This window comes from Lycorma delicatula, chromosome 9 (assembly GCF_047948215.1).
Source record: "Lycorma delicatula isolate Av1 chromosome 9, ASM4794821v1, whole genome shotgun sequence".
Taxonomy (NCBI): domain Eukaryota; kingdom Metazoa; phylum Arthropoda; class Insecta; order Hemiptera; family Fulgoridae; genus Lycorma; species Lycorma delicatula.
In genome coordinates, this window is record NC_134463.1 from 33,685,244 (window position 1) to 33,711,824 (window position 26,581).

The 26,581-nt window shown below is 29.0% G+C and overlaps 1 protein-coding gene across 11 annotated transcripts in view; it reads left to right on the forward strand.

Moving 5' to 3' along the window:
• Positions 1 to 26,581, forward strand: part of LOC142330291 (uncharacterized) — a 145,206-nt gene that overhangs the window by 61,120 nt on the left and 57,505 nt on the right. For 6 of the 11 annotated variants that reach the window (XM_075375486.1, XM_075375485.1, XM_075375487.1 and 3 more), the window contains exon 4: positions 24,641 to 24,812. The gene's annotated coding sequence lies outside the window, so the exon portion shown is untranslated. Of the gene's footprint in view, positions 1 to 1,058; positions 5,359 to 11,829; positions 12,669 to 24,640; positions 24,813 to 26,581 lie in introns of those variants that run through there. The other 5 variants (XM_075375495.1, XM_075375496.1, XM_075375494.1 and 2 more) reach the window with 4 other exon arrangements.

A 26,581-nucleotide genomic window follows, 5' to 3' on the forward strand; every position in this document is an offset into this window, starting at 1 on the left:
ACTGCATTTATTAGTTTCATTATGAACCATTAAGTATTAAACAAAAAAAAGTCATAAGGTAAAAAATATTGAATTTATAGATATAATTTCTATATATCAAGCAATGTTTGTATAATTTACAGGCAGTATTAATATTTGTTTATCTGATATTGACGGTTGGTTTAAAATATTTCTCATTTATTTAAAAATAATTTTTTTTTATATATTCTAAATTTATTCAGTCATGTTTATTTTTTGATCAATGATGTAATTAAAATTATGAAATATAGTTTTAGTTTTATTGATTCCATGTACATAGCTATAAAATACTACTTAGATATGTTAAAAATTGTGTTATATTTATCTTGTTTCCTCAAGGATATAAAGAAATTTTTAAGAATAGTTTTGTATCTTAATGCTTTGTTGTTTCTTAATAAGAATGAAAAAAATGTTTTGTTAAGTGTAGATAAATATTCAACGATTTAGTTTAATTTTTATTATTAAATTAGGGTTGTATTTGTAGGGATATAGGCTCACCTCCCCTCTCCAGAAATCTGAGATTGATTGCATGATATTTTTCAGTTACTTTAGAATCCCATTTATTAGTTTGTTGAAGTATACTAATAGTATATAGAATATTATTTAAGTAAAACATTTTTTCTATTTTAGAAAATTTAATGTCTGGCTAGATGCTGCTGATTTTTTTGTCCTTACAAGTTCTGCTAAATTTCCAAATAACCATTTATTTATTATGTTTGAATTATGATTTATTTAAAATTATATTTATTTGTTTTTTTGTTTGATAATTAATTAATTTTTTTATTTATTGTATTTGTAATGGGAGAATTTAAAAAAAATTCTCCCATAAAGTTAACATTTTAAATAAGGGATTTTATGCTGTAAATGTCTTTAACGTAAGAATAACTCCTCAAAAAGTGAATTGCTGTATTAAAAATGTAATGTTTTACTACTAGCAGAAGCTCATTTTCTTTCTTGCCCACATACTTAAGTCATTAAATTAATGGTTTGGAAGAGGATATGATTTGTATTAAAATTTTTTTGTTTGTTTTGTATTATAGATATTGGCAACACTATTTTCTTTCAGTAGTTATTTTATGAGTTTTGTATATGAGTTAATGATAGCAACTAAACAATCAGCATAAACTTTGCGTACAACATCAGGCTGCCTACATCTTTTCTGTGCTTTATGTTACAAGTACTACCATCGTGTATTATAGTGAATGAATAGTAAAGTTTTTCTTTTTAGTAATTACGATGTAATTGACATCATAAGTTCTGCTGAACCTCTTCTTTGCTGCTGTAAAAATACCTAGAATTGTTTTGATATATTACATCGTAATGTTGTATTTATATTAATGATGTTTTTTTTTAATTTAAAGATTTTTTGTTTAATTTTTACTTATTGTTATAAAAAAAAGCCAAATAAAAAAAAAACATTGTTAATCTTATTAGTTAATATACTCAATAGAATTATTATATACTTTTTTTTTTTAAAAGAACTATGAAAATAAATGCAATGCTCACACTAAATTTGTTTTGTTGATTATAATATGTTATAAAACAGAATTTAGTTTCATCACTTTTAACTGTAATTGATAAAAGATTTTTTGTTTTTTTATTGTGTATACTGGATGAAATTTTATTGATTAAATTTAAAAATGCATATAAGTATAAAAATTTTTTATCAATTTTCATTGGTAGGAATTGTAAATAAATCTACATTATAAAGTAATCATAGGTTAATTGTATAATATATGCATAATGAATTTAATCATTTTTACCGATATATTATTTTGATTTCACAGTTGTGTGGGTAAAAAAGGAAATAATTTCTACTTACATAAAATGAAATTTGTCTATATAGATATTTAAAAAAGAAAAATATTTCAGAGTTTTTCATTAATATGCAAGGGTGAATGGAAGTGGAGTTAACAAAATTTTATGCCATCTTTATGTGTGACAGAGAAGTCTCTGCCATATAATATTTTTTAGGAAAATTTAACAAAATTAATAAAAGATATTATCAAAAGGTAATTATGATATTTAAGGATTCTGTATGGTGTGGTTTAAAAATAAATAACTTGTTAACACTATAGGCCAGAAAAATTATTTGTTTGAAAATATACTTTTTGTATCTGAAATAAATAAATTTTTACTGTTGTTTTGTTAACTTGCAGAATTGATAGTTAATTATTAGAAAATTTTTATCCATAAAACTAATTGAAGAGTGACAGTGTTAATGTAATGCTTGAAGTAAACTGTAAAATGTTGGAAAAATAATTCAGTATATTTTTATTTTGCAAGAAAAAAATTTGTAATAAAGCTTACTAATATATGTTTATTTGTACATATATTTTTTTATTTTTCCTCCATGTTATCATGTGAAGGTCTTTGATAAAGTAATCTAATATTTTATGATTAAGATAACAATATACATATATGTATTACAGCATACAACATGTAACAATATATGTATTACATAGGAAAAGGAAGTAAGTGATGATGGAAGTATCTCCCAAATTATATTATTCTAACTATATTATAAAAAATTTAATTAAAAATATAAAAGGAGGTAGATGACATCACACACGCGCGCGCGCGCTTGCAGAAGTCAAAAATTATTTCATATTACAGTTTAGCTATAAAGCGTGTAAAATTATTTCAATTAATTGTGAAGCAATCCAGTTCCAAAACTGATATTTTTTTATATAACTTACATTTCACTGTTAAAAGTACATTACTTTAAAATGATTATTTATAAAATACAATCTCTGTGGCAGAATGGTAGCGTCTCAGCCTTTCATCCTGAGATCCCGTGTTCAAATCCCGGTTAGGCATGGCATTTTTTATATGCTACAAAATTCCATTTCTATCAAACTTATGTGGTGATTTCATCAAGCAAAAAAAAAGGTTACTTCCAAGTTTACTTACTAGATGAAATTTATATTTTTGCTATGTGGTATGGTGCGGTAGAAACTCATTATAAGAAATCATATAAGTCAATTCATCACTAATAGATCACTTGAGCATAATAAGAATGGATCATTGGATTTTATGCAGGCAAAATGATTAAAATGCAATAAAAGATATTTTTATCAATTTAAAAGGCATTTTAATCTGGTTCAAAATTCTACACCATCAGGATTTTTTTTCATTGCAAGCCAATGGTTTAATGGATATATATATCAAATTTTAGAGGTAAAGAAATTTGAAAAATGTATAGTATTCATAAGGAAATATTGAATAACCAAAAAATACAGGAGAAATAACATTTGGGGTACACTGACTGAGATCGTGCCAATTTTTTTTGATGTATCAGTTTTATGTTTTATCACTTAAGAGTTGAGAGATAAGTTACAGATTCAGCCAAATGAAAATTATGGTAAGCTTTGTATGCAACAAGATGCTTTCAAAACATACTTTGTTATAATAGTGTGTTATGCCCTGATTCATTTAACGTTTCTTATTCGTTGGTCAGATAGTTTCATCTGAGTTACACTTTATAGCCTCTGCTAACAAAATCCAGCAGCCCTGAATTCTTCCACGCATTAATGCGTAGTCCCAATTCAATCTAGTAGGTGATAAGTGCCCATAAATATTGAAAAGCTAATTAAAAATGTGACAATGGATTAGCCAATAATTCCAGTTATAATCTGATTGACCAAGCAGAATTACATGAGGATGTGATGTTTAAGATTGACGCAATCCTCCATAAAATCTTTAGTAGCTTAAATATATATTAATAAAAGTTTAGGATTGGTGCCTGATGAAAAGGTCTATAAATAGTAAGCGACATTGTCAGAGAAGAGCTATTGTATTCTTTGAGCAACAGGTAACCTGAAATATGGTGGAAGTGTGAGGATATATCAGTGAAAGCAATCTTTATGTAATATAAAAAATTAAATTATAATCATTAATAATATTGTTTATAATTGGTACAAAAAGTTCATGTAAGCGTATTTGGTTGATGCACAGTATTTCGTTTTGCTTGCTTCTTTGTATATGTTTGTGTTTGTGAGTGTGTTTCTTCACACTTGCTTACATATAATATACTGTATAACCATTAATTATGGAGATAAGACAGTGTTTAGTGTTCTTTTACATATGTTGTTTTACTCCACTGATATTGCATGAGTATAATTCCTTCACCTGCATCTAAGAAAAATAATGAGTGATAAAATGTTTAGCTGCTTAATAATTAAAAAATTAAATATTTTGTAATTAATAACCATGGAAAATTCATAAGAACTATTGGAAAACTAAAACACAAAAATTAAATGATATAATAAATTTTTAATTCATAAATTAAATAATGAATGAATATAAAAAAATACAATTAAAGTTATAAAAAAAAAAAGAGTATATCTGATGTGATCCATGTAAAGAATCATTATTATCAGTACAACATAATGAAAAAATATCCCTATTTTCCCCCCACTTTTTAATATTTATTAGTATAAAAAATTTAAATGTAATAAATACAGTGTACATTATTACACACATTATCCTACTTGATAATAAATGATCTTACTGCACATTAACGTGTTAGTAAGATTTCTGAGATACTTACCCCTAATCTCAGGAAGGGGTCAAGGTAAAGAGCTGGAAATCCCGATATTTATAAATTGCATGATCTATATTATTTTTATGTTGAAAAATTAAATCAAAAACTATGATAGTAATTCCAAGAGGAAAAATTCACAACTTCACTGCAAGATGGCTAGGGCCTTAATCTGGCGTAAAACCTTCCCTGGGATAACATTAATGTCTCATGAAAATTAGAATGCACTCTGTTTGTTGGTTCTCAAAAGATGCAGTCTGCCATTTGCATTTTGAATTTTTTAGAAAATTCGAAATCCAAGATACCTTTCAGGTGTGCCCTGAATATCCTATTTTTTCCCACTCTTTTTTTACTCAATTTTTAACCAGTCATATACTAAATGTATTTCTACCATCCTATTTTCTATGTTTACTTTTGTTCCAGAAGAAATTTTATCTTTTATTCTATTTGTAATGGAGTATTTCAGATTATAACTTTGTTCAACAAAAGTTTTTATCTTGAATTTTTTTTTATTTATTCTAATTAACACTACTGGATTTTAATATTTTGCTCATTGTAGTAATTGTTTTATTTAATTAATAATTATATTTTTGTTTCACTTTGATTAAATTTTAATATTAATTTCTCATTGCTATTTTTGTGTGCCATTTTATTATATTATCTTTTTAAAATTAAAAATTTGTGCAATATGTTTTGTAAGTTCAGAGTTCTTTTTTGTACTAAAATTTATGTATAATATATATTTTTTGCATTCTTGTTTACTGATCTTAAAATTATCAAAATTTAAAAGTTGCCAAAGTTTTATTTGTATGTTGCCAATTAATTTTTGTTATTTAGTTATTTTTAGCTTACTCAAATTTATTATATTTAGCTTACATTTTATTTACTAATCTAAAATTATAATGCTGTAGTTACTATTATGCAATGTTAATTATTTTTGCTAATATAAAATTTTTTAAATTGCAGATTAGCTTAAATAATGTACTTCATAATTTTAGAAACTTGTGTATTTTATTGTTTTTATTCTACAGTTAATAAAACAAACAGTAATAAAATATTTGATTAATATTATTATATTAATAATATAATTATTAATAAATTATTATTAAAAATATAAAAAAATAAATTATTATAATGAAAATAATAATTAAAAAATTATTTTATTAATATTTTAATATAAAAATCCAAAATATATAATATATTAATATTAAATTTTATTTTATTTATTTATTTTTTATTTGTTTATTAATATTAAATATTAATTATTATATTTTTTTGAAGTTTTAGGGGCACTGACTGCTGTAGTCATTAGCCCCTTCCACATCAAAAAGAAAAATAAATACTTTCCCTACCTGTTAAAAAAACACTAGCGACAAAATCTGTAGACTACTCTTGTCAAAACAGATCATCTAGAAATAGACTTTTCAAGTTGTATAACAAAACTCCAAAAGAAACACAATATGACAAGGGTATAAAGGGCTCTTGCCACTTAAAACCATAAACCATTTTTTATGAAAAGTCAAAAATCAATCAAATTCACACTTTCAAAAACACATTTACAAAAATTAAAAATGCACTTATTTAAAAAATGTAAAACATAATGATAAGAACGTAAAGATCCCTTGCCACTTAAACAAATAATGTTCATCTTTTCATTAAAATTCATGAAAATACATAAACACTGACCTCTTCTTAATGCTTATCACCTAGATTTTCCCTTGGTCATCCTTCCTTGTTCCTCTTCTCTATCTTCCTAAAGGCCTAGATGTCAAATTCCGATCTGAGGCCTCGAAGATGGAATCTTCAATTTCTCCATTGGAAATCACAGAGGATCACTTGCTGCCAGCATCAGACGACACCAGTTCCTGCGGCGTGGTGAGACGTACATCACAGTCCAGACTAGATGCACTCACTGCTAGAACATGTTGGGCGGCTGAAGGCCTCTGTCCTTTTGGAGAATCCATTTTTGTTTTAGTTAAATCCTCTTCTTCCAGAACTTTTGTATCTATTTTCTCAGTTCCTGCATGGGGAGTTTTGCTACTTCCACTTTAGCTACAGGCTTTTTGTCTATTCTGCTTTCACTGTCTTTCATTTTGTAACTGGTCGAAGGTTCATTCCTCAAAGGAGATGAATACTTGGACCCTCTGCCACGGAAGTTGTAGATGATAAATTATCCATAATCCAGAGTCTTGCCAGGCAGTGTGTTTCAAGGTATGGTTGGAGAGACAGTTGAGCATGCATTGTACCATTGATCCTGCTTGGGTTCCCCCAGTCAGCCGCCTCCCACAAATTTAACCCAGCCCAGGGAGTCAGGCACTGCCTGACCCATGATACTGACGTCCTAAGGCTTGCATGTGGCAGTAAGGGTTCTGGTACCCCCACCCATGGGACAATCCCTGCCAAGGGCCAAAGTGACAGGAACACAGTGGGTGGTGCAAGACTTTGGCAGAGCAAGCTCATAGCAGCCCACCCTAAACCTGGCTCCACAATGGAAAAGGGATGGGCAATCCTCATCTGCACTCCGCCCAGCGTTGGCAAAAACAGATCACAGTCACGCCCTCCGCCACCACTGTAAACAGTGAAACCGAGAAGCACAACTGCAACCAGCTGGGGACCGCCAATCCTAAACTCCAGAGGGATCTCCTGAGCAGAACCATTTTTCTGTTGGCTGATGTAAGCGAAAGTACCGAAGTTCCATGTTGTTGCCTGCCCCAGATGTGTGCATCGGTATAACTGCACAGATGCGGGGTTGGATGTCCAGGGCAATTATTTTATTAAATTTTTAGATTATTTTATTATAGTACAAAAATTAATGGAATAAATTATAATTTGTTATTATTAATTTTATAATATCACTAATACAATATTTGATTTGGGATATTGGGTTTTTCATATTTTATTTATAAGTTGTATGAATTAACTTTTTATTCTATTTTATTAAATTATTGAATTTTTTTTAAACATCAATAAAAAGACATCAAATAAAAAAATTATCAGAACTCTCTGTATGTAAACTCTTTGTATTTTGTTATTAAATTTTATAATAATAATAATATAACCATTATTACTACATTGGTACTGTTTTGGAATGTAATTTATTTATTTTTAGTTGGTGTTTACATGTGTAAGGATTAAAAATTTTCAATCTGTTTTAATGAAATTGCAAGGTTTTTATTTTATTTTAACGTAAAAGATTAAATGGAGTTAATATTATGGAGTTAGTTATGAGAACAATATTATACACATTTAATTAATGACTTCATTTATTTTCATTAGTATTTTCATTTTTCCATGTTTTTATTTTGATTCTTCAACAGTTGATGTAAAATAATACTTATTAAAATTTTTCTAAAAATTAATTCCATAAACCCCATTTAACTTAATCAAATGGGACCAAATGTTTTATTAGAATCTGAAAAAGTAGAAGTTTGTATAGGAATTGGTATTGTGAATTAGAAATAAGTAATTAACATAATTATAATATTTACTCATTAAAGTAAATTTTTATATAATTCATCGTTACTGAATTTTATATGCTTTAATTCTTTTTACTCATAGTTATTTAACATTGTGTGTAATTGCATGTAATTATATTAAAAAGAGAAAACTTAAATTCATTAAAATAAACAAGTCATTTTTAAATTAATTTTCTTTTACATTCTTATAGATGCTGTTAGCTTTTGAGGTTGATGCTTTTAGAAAAAAAAAATTTATCTGATTCATCAGTCATATGATCTTGCAGGCCCCCCAGCCAACTCTTATCCAACCACCCTTCAGAAGCTGATCAGCACTCACCGCAGGAAATGCCACCTTCATTGCCCCGAATGCTGGCCTGGTGGGCATTACCTTGACTGGTCTGCTCTCCCCAACCACCTGACAAAAAGTTTCTTTGTTTTCCTGTTCAGAGGTCAGGTCGTCTATATCTTTAATTAACAGATGGACTCTGCTCACTCTGCACCCAGTGACATTAACAACTTTGACCCTTTGAGCAATCTCCTTCTTCAGCTTTTCGGCAATGAATTTTGTGTTGCTTCTCCAATCATAGTATTCTACAATTCTCCTTAAACATAGCCGATTTTATCGGTGCCCTCACTAACACAAACTTTACTTTCGCTGTCCACAATCTTGACCACCACATGTATAAGGTCTATAATGGTTTTTTATCTTCATTGTCAACAGTATTTACTAGTAATATGTAGGTCACCTTGCTCTTGCAATTTAACTGCTTTGCACACTTGAGCGCTCTAAAGGAACCTTGCTGAGTCTCAGGTTGTCCTCCTGCATCAGTTTTCTAATTCATGGAACCCTTGTAATAATTTTCTCTAGGGTCCCAGATCATGATTCGCAGCCAAGTCAAAAACCCGTGCTGTATTGAAGTATTCTACAGCCGCAGGGTCCTCTACAATCTCAGTATTTAGAAAGCTCTTTAAACCATCTCTGTAATTTGAGGAGCTCTTTAGGCCATCTTGTAAGGATAAGCCTTGCTACCATATCCTCATCAGCTCCATCCTCCAATGCTGCTTTCACTTCGTGCATTCCATATGTTACTGGAATCTGTATAGTGACCTTGCTACACTTTCGTCAAACAAGTAACCTCCTTAGGAACATGCCAGCAGCCCCTTAGTTCTTCCAATTTTATCATATAATCTAATAATTTGTTAGCACATTCCTTAATCTCTGTTGTAGTGTTAACATTGGTGGCAATCAGCTTACTTAAGTATTTGATTTGCCCATCCAAAACATCTAATATTGCTTAGAATTGAGTTTTACCTTGTGCTTGTACCATGCACAAGGTGTTAAAGTACAAGGGTATGCACTTCAGTATCCTATTGTCTTCTTTTCTTAAGTAACCTGTAAGTGAATCAGCACTTTTTGGTGACTTGATAAGTCCTTGTAGCTCCTGGGTTATTGATCACAAAAGGGCCACTCTCCTCTGGTTTTGACACAGATTGTCCGGCACCTTGTACTGGTGATTGAGGAAGACTTTTCTTGGGTTTAAACCCCTGAGATTTGTGCTGCTGAATTCTTCAATTTAAGTAAATTACAAGAAGTACTGTCATCAAAATGTTTGCAATACAATGGCAAAAGTGGTTTGGTAGTTATGATGTGGGAAGGATTCCCTGCCACAACTAACCTACACTTTACGCAGTGAAGTTCAGAAGACAAGTGACAGGTTCGGAAGCCTTGTGACAATTCCGGTCGCCACCCCCCTGTTCCTAGCCCTCATGGGCTTTAATGGAGGTCGTCTTTTGACCCTCTAATTTTTTACATCTCGCAGTAATAAGTCAGGCCTCATTGGGATGCCACCAATATAAATTCCTTGGTAGACATTTACATCAGTGAATTATGACTCAGCCTTCACCTTTGCTGTAGGCTTCTTTCGGACATCTTGACTGTCCTGCTTCATTGCCTAACCATTACTAGTTATCCTATTACTAGTCATCCTACTTCATTACTAGTTAACATGTTCGCGGAAACATGAACCCCACGCCTAGTTCTACATTAAATTGAGCTATTGTGTGTAAATGTCTCATAATATTTGAGACAATCAGTAAATAACATACCACAAGAATTGTTGTTTGCAATAACAGAATGTATTCATAGTTCCCTTGGTGAACATAGTTCAAACCCCTAGTTTGATTACTACTTCGGACTCTTCGGTCTGATTTATCAGGGAGAGGAGACCACAAATATAAAGACAGTTTAAAGCCCGCCAGAACTTGCGAACTGCAAACTATCGAAAGTAGGAATAATTCAATCAGTTTTACGAGGTAAACAACAAGCCTGAAGACCTGCCTAAACTTGTAGACCGAACTAGCCTATTAAAACTAACCTTTATAACCAATAGTAGAACTAATGATTAATAAAAGTTATAACGACAAAAAATTTTAATTATACTAAAAAACTCCTCATAAAAGTTATTCAACGATCAAGCCAAAGAGTACTTACAGTTTGTCTAAAACTCCAATTAAAGCCATGAAACACGAGTCTATGACCCTTGTCAATAGACTATATACCGCACAATGACAAAAAGCAAATATAAAACACAAAAACGCTTACTTACACTAATACTCATGCATACAACTATAGTTCGAACTTTTACACTTACAAACCAAAAAAATGATCAACGAACAATCCAAAAAAACCACAAAACTGACCAAAAAGACTATCAGAAAAAAAGACACCTGCATACTCTAACCACTAACTCAAAACTTGAGTGAGTTTATGTTTGGTATTCCAAAAAAAGAGTTTAATTTTAGTTTGAAGTTGGGTAGAGGTCACTGATCGCTCTGTTTGTGTTTCAGTTCAAACTCCCCAGACTGAATGCCTGGTTTTACTGTTCTTGACAGCAGTGAATTGGTTACCATATGGGATAAAAACTTGTTTCCTGCAACACTTCGTAGTGCTTGATTATCAAAAGGTTTGGGCCGAAGCCTAGTTTGTTAGGACTGAAATGGTTAGTTTCAGAATGTAAGTCTTCAGCCATAACTGTGGTGAACAGACACTGACCACTTTGATTGGTTCCTTCTGTCTGATAGAAGGTGGATTTGAATTGTTGGTCTGATTCACGGTTGGTATTTTATTCCCCACCTTCCCTGCATATATCCAGCCGTCCCTATCCACCACCTGGGAATGTACCAAATGTGGGCGCAACTTAAAGGACAGAAGAACATTGTGTAACCAAGACAAAACATACAAATAATTGTATCAGTTGATCCTAAAATTAAACAAGTAGTTAAAGACTATAATAGTAAAACATTCAAATTATAATTTCACAAAATAAAAGCGTAATTAGAAATAAATACAAATACTGTTGAATGATGTACAGTAAACAACATAAAAATGTACAATACAGAAAACATTATTTCACAATTAATCTCTCTGTTGAGTTTCATTAATAAAAAATTAAAGATTTGTAATTATAGAGTATATTTTAGAAACTTTAAACATTTTATTAATTTCATTTATTTCCAAATTCCAAAGAAAATTTTAAATATTTTTTAATACTTACCTTATATTCATTTGGTTAGGAAAGTTGAGTATGTTTGTTGCTAGTGTTTTTCGTCAATCATGAGTAAATTATTGTATAATAAATAATTAAAGATTTTTTATATCACGTTTTTATATGCCATTAAATTTGTCATATCATTGTCATATAACTTGAGTTTTAAAAATTTATTATTTCATTTAATATGATTTAATTATCTTTTTATTATAATAAAATCAATCATTTTGCTTTATGTTATCTGTTCATATGATTTTTACAGTCGTGATGCTTGTAATGCATACTGCGGGAGTAATGATGTACATTGTATAGCCAGTTGTTGTAGTCAGCAGAATGATGATGTCGCTTGTAGGTTTATTATAACTTGCAGTTGATGGCTTGGTTATAAAATTAAAGTATGTTATGTCTACATTACATTCAGCTCGATGAAGAACACAATCTGAAACCATTTTCCTTAGAAAGTGTGTCATGGGGTGCTTGTTTTTCTTGAGAACAACTATGTCTGTTTTTGAGAGTGACTTGTGATTTATTTTAAGTCGCATATAACTTTTAAAGGTTATGGCACTTAATGTAACATTAATTAAGCTAATGGATTAGGACCAATACAATAAGACTGTTGGCTCAGTTTGTATATTTATGTAACATATCAGGGGATTATTTCATATTGATTCCTTGAATGAGCTTGACATTTTTACTCTTTATGTGAAGATAGATTAATGGAGTATAATTTAAGTTTAATATTACAGTGTTGGTGGATTATAATATAATGTAAAAAGTGTAAAAAATGTAAGAAAAATATATTAATTTTATATATGCTACTTGTTTTTAATTAGTTCTTGTTATTTTAATAATTATTGCATTGAAAATACCATTGTTGTTTTTATGTAAGTATTTAAATATTATTTGTTTTATATTATTTTATAAAAATGTATTTGAAACCTTATAAATGTATATGTATGTTATAATTTTTTGTATTGTTATGTAATAATTATATTAAATACAATAAATTTAGTTATTTCATATTATATGCTATAATTAATTGAATAAATATGTAAACACTGATATGTTACTGTAGTCAGTGTTAATATTTTATAAATGTGATTTATTTCATATGTTATGATATTATAAATAAAAATAAAATAATAATTTATCAAAGTTATTATTTTGTTTTTTGTTTTTAACATTCTCTTAAAATATTTTGTTATATTATTACACTTATGCATAAATGTTACAGATCTGACATTGTTGTTTCATAGAATAGAAGAAATGAGTGTCAAACTCCATAATTTACATTTCTTTAAATGTTTACCAAATTAAATTGTAATTTCAATTATTTTGATTTAATCCATTTTTTTATATTCTGAATTAACTAGAGTAAATGTGAACTGATTTTTAACCCTTTAAATGAAAGTAGTGAAAAAAGTGCATTCTCACATGCAGCCGCATCCACCATCAGTATCTTTACACATTATTTTTGTTCATGCTAATCTTTATCTGTATTTAACTGTCAGGTCTTTTCTTGAAGATGCCTGCCACTTGATTCCTCAGTAATGTAAATTTTACTTTTCTGGTAAATATAGCTAGAGTGGCTATATTAAAGGGGAAAGTTTGGTGACCTTATCAAAAATGGGGTATCAGGTTTTTTACCAATCTTTACATTTTAGGGTCCAGTTAGTTCGTCTAGACCCAAAAAAACATATGTATATATGTATTTATCTGTGTCCGAATATGTATATATTTTGCACTACCTTTACCCTTATATCTCAGGTTGACCAAACAAATTTTCTTTAAATTTGGCTCAAAAATTTCTGTTCATGGGGGATTGATTGATCATATTAATTTTATTTCAACATTTTTGTTAAAGGGGTGGAGGGATAACATGAAAAAACAATTTAGATTTTCTGCAGAGGATTTTAGAGAAAACTGCATTAAAGCAAATTGTTATCTACACCACATAAATAATGAAAACAATTTCAAAACTTAACTCCCACCTCATAAAATTAAAATATATGTTTTTTGTTGTTTTGCTCTATCTTCCTTAAATTAAAATTTTTTTGAAAGTTTATACTTCAGATATAGAGCTATAAAGAAATATGTAGAGTTTTATAAAATTTGGACCTTTCTTTTTCCTGTTTAGCCTTCAGTAATTACCTTTCAGATAATACTTCAGAGTATGAATGAGGATGATATGTATGAATGTAACTGAAGTGTAGTCTTGTGCAGTCTCAGTTCGACCATTCCTGAGATGTGTGGTTAATTGAAACCCAGCCACCAATGAACACCAGTATCCACGATCTAGTATTCAAATCCATGTAAAAATAACTGACTATACCAGGACTAGAATGCTGGAACACTCGACTTCCAAATCAGCTGATTTGGGAAGATGCATTCACCACTAGACCAAGCCGGTGGGTAAAATTTGGACCTAAAATCCATAAAAGTTTGTCTGATAATTTTATTTTTTTTATTTTAGTCTTTATCAAAGAGAGTGTTAGATATAGAGAAACAAATTTAGTACTTAAACAAATAAACAATTAGTTACTTAAACAAATTTGTTAAGCTTAACCTGTGTATGAATATTTTAGAAATTTTCTAAGATTTATTCCCCACTTCAAAAAAAAAATATTTGTATATTCTGTTTTTTTTTATTTTTTGGCTCTAACTCTTGGGATATTAAAATTCATTTAGCTTTGGCATCTATATTATATTCTGGAAGCAATTTTTTTCTTCAGTATTTTCATTAGTTATATATTTTTTTTAAATACTTTTAAACAAGTCCCTTTTAAATTAATTTTGTTATTTATTTATAAATAAATGAAATTTAACCTTACCAACAATTTGTCTGTGTTCTCTTTTCTAGCACTTTCGATCACTCGACCATCCTTAGGAAAAGTTATTCTTTAATTTCAGATATTTAAAATTAAATTATGTAAAATGTAAATTTATAAAATGTTAAAATTACAACAACTTGTCGTCATAGTATAATGTTAGTCATATCTGTTATATAAGAAGATATCATCTAAGAAGTTATCATCTAAAAAACGTAATTTTGTTGTTAGAGATCACTTTATAAATAAATTTTCCCCACTGGGAAAGTCATGCAATATTTTGCCAGTTTTTTTTTTATTTTTAAATTTAGTGTTTTTTTTTGTAATTTTTGTGATAGTTTACATTTATTATTATTATTATTATTATTATAAGTCGAGAACATAAATCTGCAAAAATATTTTTATTAACTAAAAGTTTCTTTTGTTTGTAAGAAAGCGATTTCTCAGATAAATATATATTGTAGATTTTGTCTTATTTGTTTGGGTTAATTGAGAGATATATGAGATAATGAGAATGCAATGGGGTTTTTACTATCTATAGATGATGACATAGTTCTATCTTTAATGGTGTCAAATGATAGGCAGTATTTTGTACTTATTTCAGGCAATATTTCAAATGATATACTTTGTAATTTTTAACTCAAAAGTTAAACTTAGGAAAGGCAAATGATGTTAGGTATACTAATTATTTTCATGTACGACTTAGTAAGAATAATTTGCCATACAAAATTTTGTTTCTAAAAATTATTATGGCTGGTAATATAATAACCGATTGAAAAAAACTTTTTTGGTGACATTTATATTAATTTTTTAATTCAGCACCTAATTGTCATCAGGGATCTTGCTACAACAATCAAAATAGACGAGACTTGCCTTTTTCAAAAGAAAATGCAATATTGGACATATTTATCTGTCACTTCAATGTTTGGTGGTTATGTTACAAAACCAAAGGTTGTTTTCTGCTACTGTAATGGACATAACTGTTGAAAAATTTCTGTGTGCAATAAAGAATCTATCTTGCCAAGAACAATAATAATTCAGATTTACGGGCATCATGTATCTAACAGCATCATGTACCAAGTATTTGTAACTTGCCTTACAGTATCTGTGAATCATTCTGAAAATTTTGTAGAATCTAATCAGTTACACAGACTAAATCTGGAATCATTGTGGACTTAAATAAAGCTCATAAACTGAAAAGAGTTTGGTATTAGCCAGGAGTTACTGGATTATCTTTGTGAATTCATTTGGAGAAAACAAAATAGACACGGATCTTTTTTGAAAATATACATATTGTACTTACTTCCAAAACAATGAATTTTTTAATTTGTATTACAGTAGTATAGATAGTTTAAATTGAGTGGCGTAAATATTTTCTCTAAAAATCCTAATTATTTTTAATAAAGCTACTTTATCCAAATTTGATAGGCAAGTTATTTGCTAATGCTAAAAATGAATTGCTACTGAAAATACAGTGGCTGACTTTCTAGAAAGACTTTGACTACCATTCGTACAAAAATCAAACAAAAATTTTAAGAACTTAAAAACCTTTTTGAGAAATTTCTGAAAATTTGAAGCTCTATTTTATTTTTTATCCTGCCACTGTAGATTTATAAATAAATGATTTTTTTTTTGTTTTTTAACGTGTACTGTATTTCTGTCTTTATAAAATGACAGATATATTACATTTTGGTAATTATATTTCCATTTTAAACAAAAAAAATTTGTTTAAAGAAAAAAATTAGTTTTATTACTATGAATTTTTACATGTGGAGATTATTTTTAAAAATCATTCAGTCAATAAATTATTGCTAATTGTATTTTTTTACAAATTAAATTTTATCAGAATGATTCAGCTTATTTTTATTTATCAATTACATAAAGAATGTCAAACAAATGTGAAAAAAGAAACTGTTTTATGTCAGATAATTAGTAATGCCTCTGTAAAACTTTTTGCTAATTATTATAAAAATAAACTATTATCAGATAGAATTAATTAACTCCATCTTATTGTTTCTTTTTTTTACAAATGTTTGTTTAACTTTCACTTAGGCTAATTTAACAAAGTTTTTTCCTCATTATCAAACATGTGAAATGTCATATAGAATCTGCCAATAGCCTGCTGTATTTTTTTTAAAGTCTTGCTGGTTAAATTTTTTAGTTTTATTTTTTTAAATCCTACATATTTAAAAATATAATTTTATAAACATATTAACATTTAATTTTAGGTTGAAAAATAGTGAAAATATAAGTAATAAAATAAACTATAAAATATAAATAAGAGATGAGATATATTGATTTGTCAACTGTATTTCTGGTATCAAATTATTTGATAAGCAAACAAGCCCAAAATAGTGTCAAAGATGCTTGTTTTCTGTATCCTTGTATTTTAAAACAGAATTAATATCTCAAGAATGAATGAAAACATGTACCAAAATTCAATGTACATGTTCAGTTTGACATTTCTTATAAAATGATTTTTGAGGTTTTGCATTTAAAACTTCAAAAAAAGCAGCTTTTTAATTTTTGAATGATAAAGATCTATGGAACTACCTAGTTCAGTAGAATGATTTATTATTAAGGTAAAATCTAAATTATTTTATTTTAAAAAAATAATACTTCTTAAAATGTAGATATGATTGAAATTATTTTGGCTCAGTACTCCAATTTTCAAATTGGAAGAAGTTAAGCTGTATTGTGAGCCTGATTTGTGTCTTCATCTAGGAAAAAACTCCTAAACTCTTTTTTTCAAGTATAAAATGTATTTTTATTATAGGTATAAACCATAGATAACATTTTACTGAAGACAGAAATTCTTAATTGATTCCTTTTAATTGAATTTGTATATGAAGTATTATCAGAATGTAATAAAACACAGTACGGATGTGCACAAACATTAAAGTTACTGCAGCAATCCTCAGACATTCAAATATGTTTATTGTGATGAACTGAAACATAGATAAATGTTAAAACTATCACTTTAACCATAATTACACATTCTTTTCAGAAACAAAAAGATTTATTCGTAAATCAACAAGTCGTAATTATTTATTAATTAATTACGTTATCAGATAAAATATTCGTGTCATTACTAGCAGAATGTAATTTTTGTTTTTTTAGAATTGAGAATTATTCTTCTATCCTATTTTGATTTCGTGCTCTAATGATTTCTACTACAACTTTGTTGTTAGAAATTGTATTTGACTAAATGAGATATCATTTTGTTAGAATAAATGTTTCAGAGTTAAAACAATGAAATGTTTGAACTAAACATTATAAAGATCTTAATGATTAAAAATTTTTAATTGTTGCATTTTCTAATTTTTTAAAATATAATAAAAATACAAGATTTATTCATTCTGAAGTAGAGCATGTTTGTTCAAACATTTATAATAAATGCTTTGTAGAATATTTCAATCTGTTGCTGAAATATTCATTTTTATTCAAGGATATACAAAGGAAAACTGATGGGAATTGAAAAATTTTCAAACATGTAGGAATTTGTTATATTTTAAATGCCTCAAATTACTTATCAAATTTTTTCGTGTGCGTGCACACATACGCACACACAGAACCTGTTATTTTTATTTATTTACATTTTATTGGGTATTGTTGTAATTTCCTCACTTTACTGTTTGTATTGCAAGAAATTGATTGCTATTCATTTCTTGTATACTGCAACTACTGTAATGTACAATGAGTACAGTACAAACATGTATAGTGTCTTTTTATATATACTGTACAGTGCATGTATGGTAGCACTGTGTAGTATATACAGTAATATGAAACTTGCCCTACAATATTAACAGATGAGTTATGATTTCATAGATATGGAATTCATTTAAAATAACATGTTATGTTTTAGTTGTTACAAAATTAAAAAAAAAAATTGTACTGCAATACGACTTGAATGACTATAAAATAGGGATTTTGTCTTAATTCAGAGTGAGAAAAATAAAATAAAATGACTGTCTGAAGTATAATGAACAGTAAGTTGTGCCAACAGTAAGTATTGTTTGTAATAATAAACAAACATTAAGATAAATGGAAAACATGTAAATGTATTTCCATGTTTACATTGTGGTAAATTTACCCTTGGGATACATTTGGGATGTTTTTTGATAAAGACATAAACACATTTATATATTATTGGTACTTGTGAATTATTCTCTTTGATGAAATATGAATATTTTATTGAATATAATGTGAATTTCCTGTTAGCAGAGAGGTCTATGATCAAACATTGATCATATCTAATTGAAAGTTTGATAACTTGATCAATTAGTGAGAATTTATCTGATACAGGACTGTAAAATTTAATTTAAAAAAATTATTTAAAGGAATATTTCCTCCAGGCAATGGGTAAACTCCCTCAGAAAATTAGGGTATTTTTATACAGGTGGGAGCAGTGATCATTATACAGGGTCATTCACGGGAACCGGATGTTTTTAAAATAATAAAAAAATTGAATATTTACTTTAAAAAAGTTTTATTGGTACTGAAACAATTGTTAAATCAAAGCATTTGTTACTTACTCATGAACGAAAAATTATGTCCGGCAAGTGATGTCCATTTTGGGCAATACATTGTTGTAGCCTTTCACGGTAACTGACCTCAATTCTTTGCAGCATGTCTACTTCAATCTGGGTGATGTGTGACGAATTGCGATCTTTAGGTCCTCCAATGTACGCGGTTTATTGCCGTACACACGCGATTTCAGAAACCCCCCACAGAAAAAAATCACAACTACTCAAGTCGGGGGACCGAGGGGGCCAAGGAATGTCGCCGAATCTGGAAACGATCCGTCCCGGAAACAAGTTACGGAGAACAGCCATCGTTGCCCTCACTGTGTGCGCTGTAGCTCCATCCTGCTGGAATAACTAACATTTTGAAAAACGTATTCAACATCGCAATGTAATGATCAGCTGTTACAGTTACGGCAGCGTCATTTTCTTCAAAAAAATATGGTCCAATAACACCGACCTTTCCTATTGCACACCAGACAGTCACCTTTGGGCTATGAAGTGGTCTCTCGTGAAGCTGATGTGGGTTTCTTTCTGCCCAATACCGGCAATTCTGTTTGTTGACGAAGCCATTCAGATGAAAATGGGCTTCATCACTCATTAACAATAACAAATTTCATTTTCTTCAAAAACGGTAAACATTTGTCGACAAAATTGTAATCGCTGCGTGAAATCTTGCTCGTTTAACTGCTGCACGACGGCTATCTTGTAAGGATGGAAATGTAGGTCTGTATGCAGAATTCGTCTTACCGTACTTGTGCTCATTTGAAGCGCTGCTGAGTGCCTCTGAATAGAGCGGCGTGGGCTTCTGACAATGGCTTCCCTTACTCGTTCGATGTTCTCCGGAGTGCTTTTTCGCTTTTTGAAAAAACCCGGTGGTTTTTTCTTCAATATTGAACCACTTGTTCGAAGGTTGTTTACTCATCGCAATATTGTGTTACGAGAAGGGACACTTGCATTACGATGGATATTAAACTGACGGCGAAAATCTCGCTGAACAGCAGTTACGGATTCGTCATTTCGCACAAAACTGTCATACCCGTACAGGCGTTGGTCTAGCATCCACGGCTCCATCTCAATGACTAAAATGTAAATGCTATGAACAAAGGAAACGTCAGACACCAGCCACGTGCCCCTCCCACCGCGAACGCCTGAGTACAACCCACTTCAAAAACATCCGGTTCCCGTGAATGACCATGTATTATTGATCACTTCAACTAAAAACTGAAACACATTGGTTTCCTCTAGATAATGTAATCATTTGATTTTTTAAAAAGAAAACTTGCTTATTTGTCCCCATATTTACAAAAATATCTAACTGAAAGTATAAATCATTCAGTTTGACCACTGGAGAAGTAATGTTTTATTACTATTTGAAATTGTCAATTGTTTACATATTTGGCAATCGCTTCTTTGCTTCCTCCCGAACTATTTAATTATTGACTTTCAAAAATAAGACAATAATGCATTTTGAAGGGTACATGAAGTCAGTGCTAAGAGTGTCTTTAACTTAATGTTGAAAATTGATAAATAAAATACTGGCTATATTTATATAGCAATGATTGAAAGTATCTTAAATTGATTAAAATACATGAAATTGCATTCTAACACGAAATATTAATTTATCAGTAAACTGTCACCATAGACCAAATAATTGTACTTGGCCAGCTTTCCCTAAGCATTCAGTCATATCTGATTGTAAATTCTCAATGTACATTAATTGAAAGCTGTCTGTCAGAATGTGTAGTAAACAAGCTGCAAAACTATATAAAGGCATTGCATTGATGTGGAAATTATATACATGTAATATCATTGTGGTTTGCTACTTTAGCTGCATGGATTTTTCATGTCACCTTAAATAACTGCTACACAATGGATTACCTTATTCTCGACATAATAGATCATATAGCATTTTGGTGCAGATTTTAACCAGCTCTCAGCATCGAGTTGTTTTTCACTGCTACCTTAGCTACTTCAGTTTTTTAAATACGAATTCGTACTTCTACTGGGAGCTATGAGAGAATTAATTCATTGCAAAGCCAGAATTTGAGTCATCAGGACTGTTCTCATATCATTTTGCAAAATATTGCTATACATCACTATAAATAAATATTAATTTAATTATTTGTAGTGGAGAATAGGTTGCATTAAGGATTTATGGTAAAAACATTTTATAAAAATAATGATTATGATGTGCAATGAAACTTTCGTAAGCCTTTCCCTTTTTGGTGCATGACCTGCTTCCAATAACTGATGATGTAAAGATGTGAGAAAATTTTGAGGTTTAAGAGTTCATTGTTGACAAGTTATGTGCTGGTTAAGATAATAAACTACCTCTATTAATATGATCAGAGGTAGTCCTTGTGAGGTTTAATTGGCCCTTTCCTCTCCCCAATCTTTTCTTTATTTCTTCTTGCTGCCCAAGAAAGAAAAAATTGGGCAACTGTCAAACACGGGAGGTGGATTAGCTACTCTGATTCCATCTGTAATTCATGTTGGTGCCAGTACAAAACACTGATTTGTGGCTGTGATTATTTAAGAATTGTTTCTGCAGTAGTTAAGAATAACAACTGAAAACTTTCTAACCTCCATTAATTTATTTATTACTGATTATGAAGAATAAGTTAACTTACTTTGCTAAATAAATGTGGTTTTTTGGTGCAGATTTTAACTAGTACTTGGCATCTTAAGTTGAGTAAGAGTTATTTTTCATGGGTCCTGAGGTACTTCAGTTTTTTAAATATGAATTCATACTTACACTAGGAGCTGTGAGAGAATGGGCACTTTTGAATATATTACAAAACTAGAATTTGAGTCAACAGGACTGTTACCACATATTTTTGTTATATATCACTAAATATTGATTTAATTATTTATAAAGGAGTATAGGTTGTTTTGTGGATTTATGGTGAAAGTATTTTGTAAAAATAGTGATTAAGATGTGCAATAAGACTTTCATAACCCTAAAATTTCATATTCTTATAAAAGTAGAAAAGTTTGTATAAAAATATTCATGATTCATTATTGAAAAATGATGCTATTTTTTATGCTTTAAAAAATATTATGTTATTTATAAAAACTGCAGTGTAGATTTTCAAGAATCTACAAATATTGTGCATCTGAGATTTATGTCACAGAAAACCTATATCATTGCTTTTTACAAACAATAGTAAAATGAAAATATGTCACAGTTGTATAAAAACTAATTGTGCTCTGAGAAGGCTGTAGAGCAAGGTCACTGTCAGTATCTTGAGATTTCTAAGGCACATTTGTTAACAATTAAAAAGTAATATTTGCAAAAACAGTTTTGCAAAATCACATCCCCACCCCAAAAAATTCTCTTTACTAGTGGCTAAGTGGAGTATACTGCTGACCTTCATAGGGGAAGACACCCTTCGTTCCTAGTCCTTATGGGGTTTACCGGGGGTCATCTTTGAAACCTCGGCTTTTGACATATTACAGTCCGCCTCGGCCAGAATGCCACGAGTGACTTTCTCATCGGTGTACTACTATTTAATGGATTCAAATAGTCAATAGTACCTCCTACCACCACAAGGAGTGCTAGTGTAGCACTGACATGCTAAATTAAGTTGTGCGTGTATGCGTGTTTAAGCCGCGTGACGCGAGTCCTACAATTGTGTTGTCATCTTTTATTTCAATGGGAACAGTTTTTGGGATATTATACGAGGCTAGGCTGATAAATTTTGCACATTATCATGCTACACGGGGATAAAAGGTACTATAGAGTTGGGCATGACAGCATATGATAGCTAAAATTCCTCTCTACAAACCTGCGATAATGCGTTGAAACCGTTTACCGGTTTGTTTTCAGCAGCAGTTGAAATGGAGTCGAGTACAGCCAGTATGTCAACACGGTTAAAACAGCGCGCACTGATCGAAAGCGGTTTACAGCAGTGAAACTGGTGACAGCAGTACTATGAATAGATGAGCGTTAAAATTTTGTGAATGTGAAGCTGGTAAAGCGACAATTGAGGACGTATTTCGCAGCGGACTACCAGTTTCTATTAATGACGAGAAACATCGAAAGGAGGTGTACGATTTGCTTCAAAGTGAGCTGTGCAGATTTTATGGTAACCCAATTGCTCGATAATATGGCCTACTCGTGCTTTAGATATGCCTAACGGAATAGCGATGCGTTGCTGGGCGATTCGCCGATCACTTTGAAGGAAATCGTCCACCTCCTTTCGATGTTTCTCGTCAGTCACAGAAACTGGTCGTCCGCTGCGAAGTGCGTCCTCAATTGTCGCTTTATCAGCTTCACATTCGCGAAATTTCATCTCCCACCTATTCACAGTACACCTGTCAACAGTTTCACTACCGTAAACCGCTTTTAAACGATTAAAAATATTTGTAGGATTTACATTTTCTACTGTTAAAAATTCGATTACTGCGCGCTGTTTTAACCGTGTTGATATATTGGACGTACTCGACTCCATTTTAAATGCTACTGAAAACAAACCGGTAAACGGATTTTAACGCATTATCGCAGGTTTGAAGGGTGATTTTAGCCATTATAAGCTGCCTCGCCCAACTCTGTAGTACGTTTTATCAACGTGTAGCACGCTAGTGTGCAAACTTTATCAGCTGACTCTCATAAGCTTTTAGCTTTTATATTACTTATATTACTTTCGAATTCAGTTTATTTGGTGATGAATTCATAAAAATAACTGTTTTGAGATAATATAAATCATAAATACTGTATTCAGTTAAAATTTATAATAATTTACAACCATATTTTGTAAGATGTCATAGATACTGTTGCTCTTTATTGATAATTTCATTTAATTTTTGGAAAGATTTACCACTAAATAAGTTTGCCAAATTACAAAGGATATAGAAGTTTAATTAAAAGTATATAAGGTGAATGGAAAGGATTAGTAAAAGAGTCTGTAAAAAATAAATATAAATTTAAGAAATAGAAACATCCGAAAAATAAATATATTACATGTGTTTGTGATTGTTTTATGAATGGAACACTAAGTTTTAGTTTTATTTTTTTACTGATAAATTCTTCTGGTTCTGGTCTTGATTGATGTATATGCTCAAATGTAAAATTTTTAAATGACTAGAATTAAGAATATTGTCTCATTTTGGTTACAGATGAAGCATTTACTTTTAATTATGTGATTTGAAATTTTTTTTTTTTTAATTTCAGGTTGAGTATAAATCATCTTTTTATGTATAGCTTTATAAAAACAATCACTTTATAGAAACGTGATTGAAATTATTTCTTGTACTGAATTATACAAAATGAGAATTATAAATTATTACATAAATTAATTAATTAACCCAAATATTGTAAAAGAGGTAAATAAAACTTTAAAAAGTTAATAAAATAGTTAATCCATTTTATTTATATATAAATGGGAACACATCTAGGTAATTCTTTTTCTATTTTTTATTATCACACTCTATTAACATACAAATAAATAGTAAAACTAAATACTAAAATTAACAATTACCTTTTTTTTTACTTTTTATTAAACAATTATTAATAATTAAAGTATTAATATGTAAATTAAGTTTACAAACTAACTGTAAATGTTGATGAAAATTTCGATTTACTATTATTTAAGTAATTAATACAATTGTTATTGTATTAATTAATTACGAATTAAATATTTTCTGGTTAATTTTAAATTAATCTGTAAGTAATATTTCATTATGTTGTGGTATATTAAAGAAATATTTTATTTTTCAGCTATGTAAAGGAGATGCAAGTTTTTGTGACGGTATTTGCCAAACATTTTCATGCATTATTTAATCATAGGTTCTGTTCTAATCTGATTAATGAGTTTTTAGAGGTTTTAAGTGTTTAAAGAAGATTCAGCTGTTTTATGTGTACTGTTGAAGTGTTCATAAAATTTAACCAGGTATATATTCTCGTAAACTTTTTTACAGTAGTAAAATAATATTTATAATTTATTAAGTTCTCCATAACCTATTATAATTTCTTCTTTTTTCCTATTTTATATAAATATTTCAATTCGTTTATTGATTACTAAATCATAATGTTCTTAATCTTAATCTTTATGTTCTATATTTTATGACTAATTAACTAAATGAGCTTGATGCTTGTTTGTGGGAATATGAAGTGGAAATTTTGTAGTGTATGAAAACTGTGAAAAGTTTTCATCTCTTAACATTCTAATCTGGGACCTTCCATATAAAAGGCTGACATACTACCACTTTGTCATGGAGCCATTATGTTATTCTAATGTATAATTTTATAATATAATTTATATCATGTGATAAAACAGAAATGCAAATATTTACATTCTTTTAACAAGAATATTTTTTTTTTTTTTTTTTGATGAAAACAAGTAATGTATTTATACAACTTGTACTTTCACATTTGAAGATTTGATTGTTTGTTATTTGCAATTTATTCATTTATTTTATTTTTTATGTTAAAGATGTCTTTGTTATTAACAAGTATAGTAATTTATAAATCTTATCAGTACATTTTTATAAGTATATAAATATATATTTTTATATATATTTTTTTGTTTGTAATGTACATTTACGTTTTCTTTATTGTAATAAATTCTAAATGAAAGTATTTTCTATTTTATTATATTTAGTTAAAACTTGATGGTTTTAAGTTGGTAGTAACATTGATAATTATTACTAAGAGGATCTTGACGCTGTTCTTTTTACAGTAAACATTTATATTTCCATAATTTTGTTTATTCTTGTTGCTAAATTACGATAATTGAGTTGAACTCATTACTTAGTACATTTGGAAGTTACAGAATGAATCTTTTATACAATTCATTATTTTCTCCATAATTAATAAAAATAACAAAATTCCTTAACTTGTACATGATTGCTTTGATATTTGATTTTCTTATGTTTTGTTTTCATTAGAACAGATCTAGTTCTCTGTCTTAAATCATAAAACTTTTAAGATTTTAAATTTATTAATTTTGTCATTCTGATGCGAATGCAGTAATTTTAACTATTAAAAACTTTAAAAAATTTGTTAATCTTAAATTAGCTTTTACTAAAGTTAAAACAATTAGAATCATAATAATTGTATTAATTAATACGGCTTACTATTTTAGAATAAAGATTTTAGTTTGATTTACGTTCTCATTTCCATTCTGACTGATTTCAAAATGATGATGAGCCTGTAAATTCTCTGTCAGGTTAATTATAGGTATTTAATGTTGTAAGTAACTAAATAAAATAATAAATAAACAGAAATACATTGTATAGTTATAACAAATTTTATTATTAAAAACAAATAGTAATATAATTTGCAGAATTCTGATCTTAGATGGATTTAAATCATTATCTTGTATCTTTCTTTAAATGTTAGTTTTTATTTTATTAGATGTTTTTTCTTCAATCTGTCTAAGTTTTGAAATTCTGAAATATTTTTCTATCTATTTATTAGTTTATGTCAAAAAAAATCGTGTCCTTTTTTCATTTTACTTTTGAAAATAACTTTTCATGTTACATCTAGATAATTTATGTAAATCTACTTATACATTCACCTATATAATTTAACTTATTAATCTATTATTTAATCTAAAATAATTTATCTGAAGTTTTTGAATGTTATATTCTAATCATTCTTTTTCAAACTGGGTTACATAAAAACATTAGAAATTATAAAACTTGTAATCATGTATTA